Genomic DNA, 11,600 nt, shown 5'->3' with positions numbered 1-11,600 from the left:
CTGTGAATTTCTCTGTATTGAAGACAGCACAGAGACAATATTATCATTGAAACTCAATTTGCAACTCATCAGTCAATGCCTCAAACAGGGGGTTACTTTTGTTGTTTGCAATACATTTAAACATGTTTCACCTTTTCTTTTTAAGGAGTGGAATAGCAGCATTTTGTCTCACCATGATCTATTATGGAGTCCTCATGGTTACCCAACGCTGTCACCGATTCATCTAAAACACAGAAAATGGTAGACATCAGGATCAAATAAGCTAGTGAAATATGCCGGGTTTATATTATTTTGTGCCTATGTCATTTAACAGCCTCAGAGCAATTTAAATTAGACTATTACGAAAAATGAGACTTAGGTTGAGTCTCAAATGGCACCCTTATTCCTTATATAGTGAACTTATTTTGACCAGAGCCTTATAAAGTCTCAGTAAAACATTCTCCAGGGCACTAGGTCGAGCTGGCAAAAGATATACAATATAATTGAATTACTGATGTATAAATATAGTCTCTTTTTGAACATAATTAATATAATACATTTCAACACAATTTGTTTTTAGAGGTAAAATTGATAGGGTAGGTCATTTCAACCTGTTTTTGCCGACCTTGTGCTTGCAGTGATACCAGACACTCTATCTTGCGTGGGAACTGTTCGCTTTCATGATCTTCAGAAAAGCAGGTATAGTTGTACTGAAAATCTTCCCTGGACAGATGTGGAAAATACAATGGTAGAGTGCAGAGGTCACCATTCTTTGTGACATTTTTTGTTTCCCTTGGCCTAGGACAACGAAGACAGTCTGGGAGTTTGAGCCAGTGTCCACGGACAAATCCAGAGGAGCAGTTGTAGGTGCAGTTCAACACTAAAGGTTCTCCAACTGCTGCATGGATGACTTCATGCTGTTTCTGCAGGTCGGTACAGGTTACTGAATCTAATGAGAAAGGCATAAATTAAGGCAACAATTCTTCAGTCAGTAGGCCTTGGATATAAATATATAGCTTGAGGACATTTGATTATCATCTTTTTGCCAGAAACCGAAAACACATCAAGTAAAAAAGTAGAGGAATTTATTTTACCTTGGCTTCCCAAAAGAAGCAGCAATGACAAGTGGGCTAAGATTAGCATCCTGTCCAAATGTGTCCAGATCCCCTATGTTTCAACTATATGAATAGGTTAGCTCTAGGTATTTGCTTGATTAAAAAAGACACTTGCACCACTGGTGTCACAGTGGGATGTGCCATCATATTGCAGTATGTACCAGGTAGAAGGTACAGGAAGTGGTGTTCAACAGGATGCCTGATAAAAGTGTTCTTAACTTTCCATTCAAAACACCTGCTTTTGTAGATTTAGGCAATGGAAAGAGCCATAGGAAACATAAAAACTAAACAGCATTTTAATATGCAATGACATTTGTATGGTTTTTACAGTATACCCATGTTATTTTCTTCATTTTAATGGTAATTCGTTGCTAGAATAAAGTACTTCATGTAATGCTAATGTACAAATTTCACATATCCAATTACAGTTTTGTTTGGGTACTGACTGTACTGTATGTAGCCGTCAACACAAATATTAAATGTACATTACGGTTAGATATACACAAGTCTTTTTGTGGGCTTCAATACCACCTAAAATAATATGATAAATTATACAATTGTTTTTATCATTACTGTAGGCCTATAGTACTGTGACTTACAATGTCTACTTTCTGATACTAACAAACAATAGTAGGCTTTGTGTTCACTCCAGGACTGCACAACTGCAGCCAGAGATATGCACAGCAATTCACCCACTGCTGGAGGGTGAGAGAAATAGGAAACATACTACGTTCATTTTACCACCAGAAAAAGAATGCTTCATGTAACAACATTTTGAATAATTATATTTTGTCAGTCTAACATTGTTTCTTCTGACTTAATGTTTGGTACTTTGCACATAATGTAAGTTATACAGTATATACCTATGAGTGGTATTTAGGGTAGTTCTGTTGTACACAAACTCAACTCAAAACACCAATCAAAGGTACACCGGCATTATATCAGAAAGCTAAAACCGATGCATACTGTATTTTAACAGTATTTTATTGAGTGTGTCGAGGACAAAATACAAAATCTCTAGACACACAACATTTGCTGCTGCATTAGGCTGATAGTAACACTCAAAAGTCTATTAAAATGTTCAGCCCACAACTAATTCAATCCTTTCATTTAAGTGTTGCTTGGTAGGTTGTCTTTTGGCTCTCTGTTTGTACTGTTGGAATGTAGGGATAGTGAAAACAAGGCCTTTCGAAGCACCAAAACAAATGAAACATTGTGCCCATGTCTCCCGGCTTGGTGCAGCAACTATTGATAAACCTATTGCAGTTTTGTCACCGCATTTGTTCCAAAGCTTGGTGAAGAAGAGGATGATGGCATGTCTGAGTCTGACCTGCGTTAATAAACAATAATTCGTTGCTCACTTTTTTACCTCACCTTTAGACTTAAGCTTTGGTTCATTTTAGGAACATCCTGAGTGTGAAGGTTACCGGGGTGTCACGGTTGATATTCCACATTGTGACAGGTGTTGCATACAGGAAAAGAAACTGTGCATACAGAACTTTTGATTGATTATTGGCATCAACTTTCTTAAAAGGGCTTTTTAGTTTTCATATTGTGTCATCATGAATCCTTGATTCCCTCCTCAAGAATTATCAGTCTAGATAGAAAAACAGACCTTGACTGGCATAGCTTTCTAGATGCATTGCATTCACTTTGAAAGTGCAAGGTAACAGGAGAGCACATTGAATACCAAAATATGACTGAACAGGAGACCTCTTGGAATCCGGTTGCATCATGATTCACATTTCACTTTCAGTGACTGAGGTCTCAGTTTCATCCTTTGGATCAAACGGCCTCATACCCTTTGACTGCACTTGGCAAACAGAGATACAGATAAACGGGTCAATGTGTAATTTATTTGACAATTTATTTAAGAATGTATGAGTGGTATAGTGTTGTTGGGTCTCAGTGTTATGGATCAATCCTCTACTGAAACAACCTCCCCTTGCTTCAGGTATATTTTCAAATTGTTTTATATACGGTAGTACTTTACATGTAATACTTCTGTTCACTAAAAAGCTCCCTCACTTGATATACAGGGTACTGTGCAATACATTTGTTATCACTTAAAAATAATAATACAATAACAGAACTTTGTAAAGAGACAAACTTATGATGAATTATGTTTGACCTCTTTTTTTGTCCCTGACATTCATTCATTCATATAGGTCTCGCGGAAGTGAATCTTGATTTGGGCCTCAGTGTTGAGTAACACTGTAGTCCATGTCCTGAGGGAACCTACTTTTCAGCAGAAGTCTGAGATGGTTGTCCTTCTGGAAGGTTCTCCCGTCTCCACAGAGCCACTCTGGAGCTCTGTCAGTGTCCATCGGGTTCTTGGTCACCTCCCTGACGAAGGACCTTCTCCCCGAATGCTCAGTTTGGCCAGGCGGCCAGCTCTAGGAAGAGTCTTGGTGGTTCCAAACTTCCTTTTAAGAATGATGGAGACCACTGTGTTCTTGGGGACCTTCAATGTTGCAGACATTTTTTGGTACCCTTCCCCAGATCTGTGCCTCGACACAATCCTGTATCAGAGCTCAACGGAAAATTTCTTTGACCTCATGGCTTGGTTTTTGCTCTGACATGCACTGTCAACTGTGGGACCTTATATAAACAGGTGTGTTCCTTTCCAAATCATGTACAATCAATAGAATTTACCACAGGTGAACTCCAATCAAGTTGGAGAAACAGCTCAAGTATGATCAATGGAAACAGGACGCACTTGAGCTCAATTTCGAGTCTCATAGCAAAGGGTCTGAATACTTATGGGAATAAGGTATTTCTGTTTTTTATTTGTAATACATTTTCACACACACACAAAAAAAACTGTTTTTGCTTTTTCATTATGTGGTATTGTGTGTAGAAAAATGTGGAAAAGTGGAAGAGGTCTGAATACTTTCTGAATATATATATATATATATATATATATACACACACTACAAAAGTAGTGTGTATATATATATATAAAAAAGTTTGGGGTCAGTTTGGGGTCAGTTAGAAATGTCCTTGTTTTTTAAAGAACTTTTTTAAATTTTATTTTTTAAATAACATCAATTTGATCAGAAATACAGTGTAGACATTGTTAATGTTGTAAATGACTATTGTAGCTGGAAACAGCAGATTTTTTATGGAATATCTACATAGGCATACGGAAGCCCATTATCAGCAACCATCACACCTGTGTTCCAATGGCAGGTTGTGTTAGCTAATCCAAGTTTATAATTTTAAAAGGCTAATTGATCATTAGAAAACCCTTTTGCAATTATGTTAACACAGCTGAAAACTGTTGTTCTGATTAAAGAAGCAATGAAACTGGCCTTCTTTAGACTAGTTGAGTATCTGGAGCAACAGCATTTGTGTGTTCGATTACAGGCTCAAAATGGCCAGAAACAAAGACTTTGTTTTGAAACACGTCAGTCTATTCTTGTTTTGAGAAATTAAGGCTATTCCATGCGAGAACTTGCCAAGAAACTGAAGATCTCCTACAACGCTGTGTACTACTCCCTTCACAGAAGCTGGCTCTAACCAGAATAGAAAGAGGAGTGGGAGGCCCCGGTGCACAACTGAGCAAGAGGACAAGTTCATTAGAGTGTCTAGTTTATGAAACAGACGCCTCACAAGTCCTCAACTGGCAGCTTCATTAAATAGTACCCGCAAAACAACAGTATCAACATCAACAGTGAAGAGACGACTCCAGGATGCTGGCCTTCTAGGCAGAGTTGCAAAGAAAAAGCCATATCTCAGTCTGGCCAATAAAAATAAAAGATTAAGATGGGCAAAAGAACACAGACACTGGACAGAAGAACGCTGCCTAGAAGGCCAGCATCCCGGAGTTGTCTCTTCACTGTTGACGTTGAGATTGGTGTTTTTCTTCTGTATACCACTGTATAACACTTTTTTGGTACTACATGATTCCATACATGTTATTTCATAGTTTTGATGTCTTCACTATTACTCTATAATATAGAAAATAGTAAAAATAGAGAAAAACCCTTTGTCACGACTTCTACCGAAGGTGGCTCCTCTCCCTGTTCGGGCGGCGCTCGGTGGTCGTCGTCGCCGGTCTATTAGCTCCCACCGATCCTTTTTTCATTTTTGTTTGGTTATGTCAGTTTTGATTGTTCACCTGTGGCTTGTTTAGGTTTATTATTTTGGGTATTTATTCTCGCCCTACCCACTCTGATTCGTGCGGGGTTGTTGGCGTTTCCCTGTTTGTTTTGGGTGACGTTAGTTTGTTCATTTTATTTTCATTCAGGTGTTTATCACTAGTGTTTTGTCCTAGTGGATTTAAGGACTTATTTTGATTCAATACCTGTAGGTTTTGGATGAACTTTATTAAATACGCTTTTCCACGTATTTACTCCTCTCCTGCGTCTGACTTCCACACCCACCACTCGTAGAGAGTATTGACACCCTTGAATTAGTTTGTATCCAAACTTTTGACTGGTTTTGTACTGAACAAAAATATAAACTCAACATGCAACAATGTCAAAGATTTTATTGAGTTACAGTTCATAGAAGGAAATCAGTCAATTGACATAAATAAATTAACCCCTAATATATGGATTTCACATGACTGGGCATGGGCGCAGCCATGACTGGGCCTGGGAGGGCATAGGCCCAGCCACTGGGGAGCCAGGCCCAACCAATGAGAAATAGTTTTTCCCCACAAAAGGGCTTTATTACAGACAGAAATACTCCTCAGTACCCCCCACCCCCCTAGCCTCAGACGATCCCGCAGGTGAAGAAGCCGGATGTGGAGGTCCTGGGCTGGCGTTGTTATACGTGGTCTGTGGTTGTGAAGCCAGGTGAATGTACTGCCAAATTCTCTAAAATGATGTTGAATGCGGCTTATGGTAGAGAAATGAACATTCAATTCTCTGGCAACAGCACTGGTGGACATTCCTGCAGACAGCATGCCAATTGCATGCTTCCTCAAAGTTTGAGACATCTGTGGCATTGTGTTGTGTGACAAAACTCCATATTTTAGAGTGGCCGTTTATTGTCCCTAGCACAAGGTGCACCTGTGTAATGATCATGCTGATCAATAAGCTTCTTGAAATGCCACACCTGTCAGGTGGATGGATGATCTTGGCCAAGGAGAAATGCACACTAACTAACATTTTAGAGATACTGCCCAGCAGGCTTCTTCTCCACTCTGTGCAGTGTCCAGTGTCATCCGTGTCCAGCAAGTCACCAAGACTGTCCGTTATGGAAAAATAATGAAGTTGTAAGTAGAAGCACATAGTTGCTCCTGGTCAGGTCAGGAAGAACTCCTGGTCAAAAGTGTATACTGGTACAATCCTCTGCCTTTCCCTCAATTAATTGGTTTCAATTGTAACGGCTGTCTTCTGTAAAAATGGACCAAGGCGCAGCAGGTATGTGAATACTCATCTTTAATTAAAATAAAGGAGTAGAGCATCCACTGAACAATTCAAACAATATATAAGACAGGAACAGTTTTGCAGGCACACAACATGCAGTGCAAAAACAACTACCCACAAAACCAAGTGACAAACATACTCCTACATATATGACTCCCAATCAGGAACAACGATCCCCAGCTGTTCCTGATCAGGAGTCACAAGACCAACACAGAACAATCACACACACAAGACTGCCACGTCCTGACCCCAAAACTACAACAACAGCTCCATCTGCTGGTCAGGACGTGACAGTACCCCCCCCTCAAGGTGCAGACCCCGGAATGCACCTAACAACGAAAAACACCAACAAACAAAATCCCCAACAAAACCCATAAACAATAACCCCTAAACAATAAGGGAGGGAAGGGAGGGTGGCTGCCGTCAACGACGGCACTGTGCTACACCCTCCCTCCCCAACCCACCTATCCTGGAGGTGGCTCCGGTGCAGGACGTGGACCCTGCTCTACCCTCGGCGTCGCCCACTTCGGTGGAGCCGATAGCTGCGCCAGGCAGACGGACCCGTCGAGCCGGGCCGGAGGACAGGAGGGCCCCTCGGGCCGGGCCGGGGGACAGGAGGGCCCCTCGGGCCGGGCCGGGGGACAGGAGGGCCCCTCGGGCCGGGCCGGGGGGCAGGAGGGCCCCTCGGGCCGGGCCGGGGGGCAGGAGGGCCCCTCGGGCCGGGCCGGGGGGCAGGAGGGCCCCTCGGGCCGGGCCGGGGGGCAGGAGGGCCCCTCGGGCCGGGCCGGAGAGCAGGAGGGCCCCTCGGGCCGGGCCGGAGAGCATGCGGGCCCCTCGGGCCGGGCCGGAAGGCATGCGGGCCACTCGGGCCGGGCCGGAAGGCATGCGGGCCACTCGGGCCGGGCCGGAAGGCATGCGGGCCACTCGGGCCGGGCCGGAAGGCATGCGGGCCACTCGGGCCGGGCCGGAAGGCATGCGGGCCACTCGGGCTGGGCCGGAAGGCATGCGGGCCACTCGGGCTGGGCCGGAAGGCATGCGGGCCACTCGGGCTGGGCCGGAGGGCATGCGGGCCACTCGGGCTGGACCGGAGGGCAGGAGGACCACTCGGGCTGGACCGGAGGGCAGGAGGACCACTCGGGCTGGACCGGAGGGCAGGAGGACCACTCGGGCTGGACCGGAGGGCAGGAGGACCACTCGGGCTGATCCTGACAGGCCGGGCACCCTGGCAGATCAGGGCAGGCGGGCACCTCTGGCAGAACCGGGCAGTCTGGCCACTCTGGCAGAACAGGGCAGTCCGGCCACTCTGGCAGTTCAGGGCAGTCCGGCCACTCCGGCAGTTCAGGGCAGTCCGGCCACTCCGGCAGTTCAGGGCAGTCCGGCCACTCCGGCAGTTCAGGGCAGTCCGGCCACTCCGGCAGTTCAGGGCAGTCCGGCCACTCCGGCAGTTCAGGGCAGTCCGGCCACTCCGGCAGTTCAGGGCAGTCCGGCCACTCCGGCAGTTCAGGGCAGTCCGGCCACTCCGGCAGTTCAGGGCAGTCCGGCCACTCCGGCAGTTCAGGGCAGTCCGGCCACTCCGGCAGTTCAGGGCAGTCCGGCCACTCCGGCAGTTCAGGGCAGTCCGGCCACTCCGGCAGTTCAGGGCAGTCCGGCCACTCCGGCAGTTCAGGGCAGTCCGGCCACTCCGGCAGTTCAGCGCAGTCCGGCCACTCCGGCAGTTCAGCGCAGTCCGGCCACTCCGGCAGTTCAGCGCAGTCCGGCCACTCCGGCAGTTCAGCGCAGTCCGGCCACTCCGGCGACTGTTGACTGGCGGGCAGCTCCGACGACTGTTGACTGGCGGGCAGCTCCGACGACTGTTGACTGGCGGGCAGCTCCGACGACTGTTGACTGGCGGGCAGCTCCGACGACTGTTGACTGGCGGGCAGCTCCGACGACTGTTGACTGGCGGGCAGCTCTGACGACTGTTGACTGGCGGGCAACTCTGGTAACTGTTGACTGGCGGGCAGCTCTGGTGACTGTTGACTGGCGGGCAGCTCTGATGACGACTGTTGACTCCTGATGCGTGGGGCAGGTATTGGACGTACCAGCCTGTAGACACGCACCTCCATGCTAGTGTGTCTAGCGGGAAACACCGGACCGAAAGGGCGCACTGGCGGTCTTGAGCGCAGGGTTGGCATCACCCCTTCCGGCTCGATGCTTACTTCGCCCTGGCACATGCGGGGCGCTGGTACCTTGCCTACCGGCCTGAAAATCCCAGGCCTCACCACAGCCCCAACCCCAAAGCACGGGACAAGGGTACGGGGAGCTGGCCTGGGGCTGTAATCTCGCCCCGCCAAATAGCCCTTGTGCCCCCCCCTAAAAAATTCTTGGGGCTGCCTCCAACATTCCTCCCTCACTTGCCTCTGTCCTCTTCTCCGCTGCTTGGTCCTTTGGTGGTGGGTAGTTCTGTAACGGCTGTCTTCTGTAAAAATGGACCAAGGCGCAGCAGGTATGTGAATACTCATCTTTAATTAAAATAAAGGAGTAGAGCATCCACTGAACAATTCAAACAATATATAAGACAGGAACAGTTTTGCAGGCACACAACACGCAGTGCAAAAACAACTACCCACAAAACCAAGTGACAAACATACTCCTACATATATGACTCCCAATCAGGAACAACGATCCCCAGCTGTTCCTGATCAGGAGTCACAAGACCAACACAGAACAATCACACACACAAGACTGCCACGTCCTGACCCCAAAACTACAACAACAGCTCCATCTGCTGGTCAGGACGTGACATCAATACAGACATCAGTTTATAGATCCAGTTATTACCTTCTGGGCTAATTTAAAAAATATATATATAATCCAGATGTGGTGTCACGACTCCCGCCGAAGTCGACCCCTCTCCTTGTTCGGGCGGCGTTCGGCGGTCGACGTCACCGGCTTACTAGTTGCCACCGATCGATGTTTCACTGTTCGTTTGGTTTTGTCTTTATTATGTACACCTGTTTTGATTTTCCCTAATTATGTTCATTATTTAAACCTCTGCATTTCCTGTTTGTCTTGTCGGTGATTGTTTGTCTGTTTTATGTAGTTGGAGGTGTTTCTCCAAACTATGTATTTTGATGAGAAGATTGATGGATAATTTTAGTAAACACGTTTTGTTTACCTTTATCCCAGTGTCCTGCGCCTGATTCCTCCACTTCTCTAAGAAAACCATTACATGTGGTCACTCCTTTCTAAATGAAGGGGGAACAAATTCAGATGGGGTGGAACAGGATTGAGACAACATAGGCTCACTTTGATCTGGTTTACATGTTTAGAAAAACCAGCCCAGATCTTTTAGTGGAAGGATTGTTCAATGCCGCATGGCAGATTTTAAACTAGATCAACTAAAAGTAATTTCTCCCCACTCTAGGGAGCTACTGCCCATGGAAAAGGACCTCCCAGCCTTTGACCTGTCTTGCCAAACACAGTGCAAGAGCTGCAATGGGACCTCTCTATGTGGAGGCACTGTGGTACCTCGCTGGAGTAGGACAGGGGCAGAGCTAACTCAGCGGTCAAGACAGCCTGTCCCCCCCTGCCCTCCTGGGACACACAGGGACAGTGAGGAGGGAGCAGCCTGCATCTTTTGTCCTTTAGGTGACGTCATTAGATTTTCATAAAATTCTGTAATAAAATACATTACAGTTAGGCTCCACTAATACTCTTTGATTTTAATATTTTGATTGACAGTGCACGGTCTAAATGGAAATCTATGAATTGTATTCTCACAGGTCATAACTGTGTTGGAGGTGTTGCTTTGCCGTGCCCAGCAGGAACCTACGGACCCAAAGAGGCTTACAGACCATCCTTAGGTCATCTGCACAGTGGGGATTCAGTAAAGTTACAATACCAACATCAATGTATAGTCGATTAATATACAAGTTGTACCAGAGGCTGACATAAAAAACAAAATACACATGTAAAACATACACTTGAAAAATGTACGTTTCCTGCTTCTTGTTTGTTCTGCAGCGTTTGTGGTTTATTTTATCTTATGTGATGTTATGCCAGTGGTATGTTTCGTGATGTTATGTGTGCTATGCTATGTTTTGTCATGTCATCTTATGTTATCTCTATTGTCTGGAAGGGATGAGTAATTGTGACAGTTATAATAATACTCTTCATCAGGGTTTAACTGTTTGGAAGACAGCTCACGGAGACCGGGCTCCCAATACATGTGCCCATAAGGGTATTACTGTGAGGAGGGCACAGAAACGCCCCACGGGTCACCTTGCCCCGCTGCCACTGCAGGAGAACAACTGGGCCAGACAAGTAGGACAGCCTGAGATGTTCAGAGGGACGATTGCGTCCTGCAGGTAAGGCACAGTACTAACACACTGCACTTAACTACTGGAATGGAACATTAAATATATTGCAGAAATATATCTGTATCTATTTATTACAAATATATTTGAGATGTTTAAAAAAATTATTAAATGTAGTGTATTGTACATATGTCTCTGAGTTAAAAAAAAAATTAAACAGTACATAAGACTATGTTGTTGGCTGTTCTTTGAATGGTTGTTACCATCCTTTTGTTTATGTGGGAGGTTCTGTGGGAGGTTCTGCGCAGCTGGCACACTGGAGGAAGTGATATGCCCGGGGGTACCTTCACTCCTCACCAAGGGGATTTACGTAAGGCATCACTTGCTTCATGTCTTTAACTATACTAAAATAAAATATAAACGTAACATGTAAAGTGTTGGTCCCATGTTTTATGAGCTGAAATAAAAGATCCCAGAAATGTTCCATTCGCACAAAAAGCTTATTTCTCTCAAATTTTGTGAACAAATTAGTTTAAATCCCTATTAGTGAGAATTTCTCCTATGCCAAGATAATCCATCCACCTGACAGGTGTGGCAGATTAATACGATGATTAAATGGCATGATCTTTACACAGGTGCACCTTGTGCTGGGGACTATAAAAGGCCACTCTAAAATGTGCAGTTTTGTAACGCAACACAATGCTACAGATGTCTCACATTTTGAGGGAGTGTGCAATTGGCATGCTGACTGCAGGAATGTCCACCAGAGCTGTTGCCAGACAACGGAATGTTAATTTCTCTACCATAAGCCGCCTCCAACGTCATGT

General features: G+C 45.5%; 1 long non-coding RNA gene across 1 annotated transcript; it reads left to right on the top strand.

Moving 5' to 3' along the window:
* The first annotated feature begins 84 nt into the window (after positions 1-84).
* LOC123744708 (uncharacterized) lies at positions 85-5,447 on the top strand. The gene is made up of 2 exons (XR_006771116.2): positions 85-678; positions 782-5,447. It is a non-coding gene; the product is annotated as an uncharacterized LOC123744708 (long non-coding RNA).
* The last annotated feature ends 6,153 nt before the right edge of the window (positions 5,448-11,600 follow it).

The sequence above is a fragment of the Salmo salar genome, chromosome 09 (genome assembly GCF_965601325.2).
Source record: "Salmo salar chromosome 09, fSalSal1, whole genome shotgun sequence".
NCBI classification, from domain to species: domain Eukaryota; kingdom Metazoa; phylum Chordata; class Actinopteri; order Salmoniformes; family Salmonidae; genus Salmo; species Salmo salar.
Note: the sequence above shows the minus strand (reverse complement) of the source record. Positions and strands in the feature narration are given on the sequence as shown.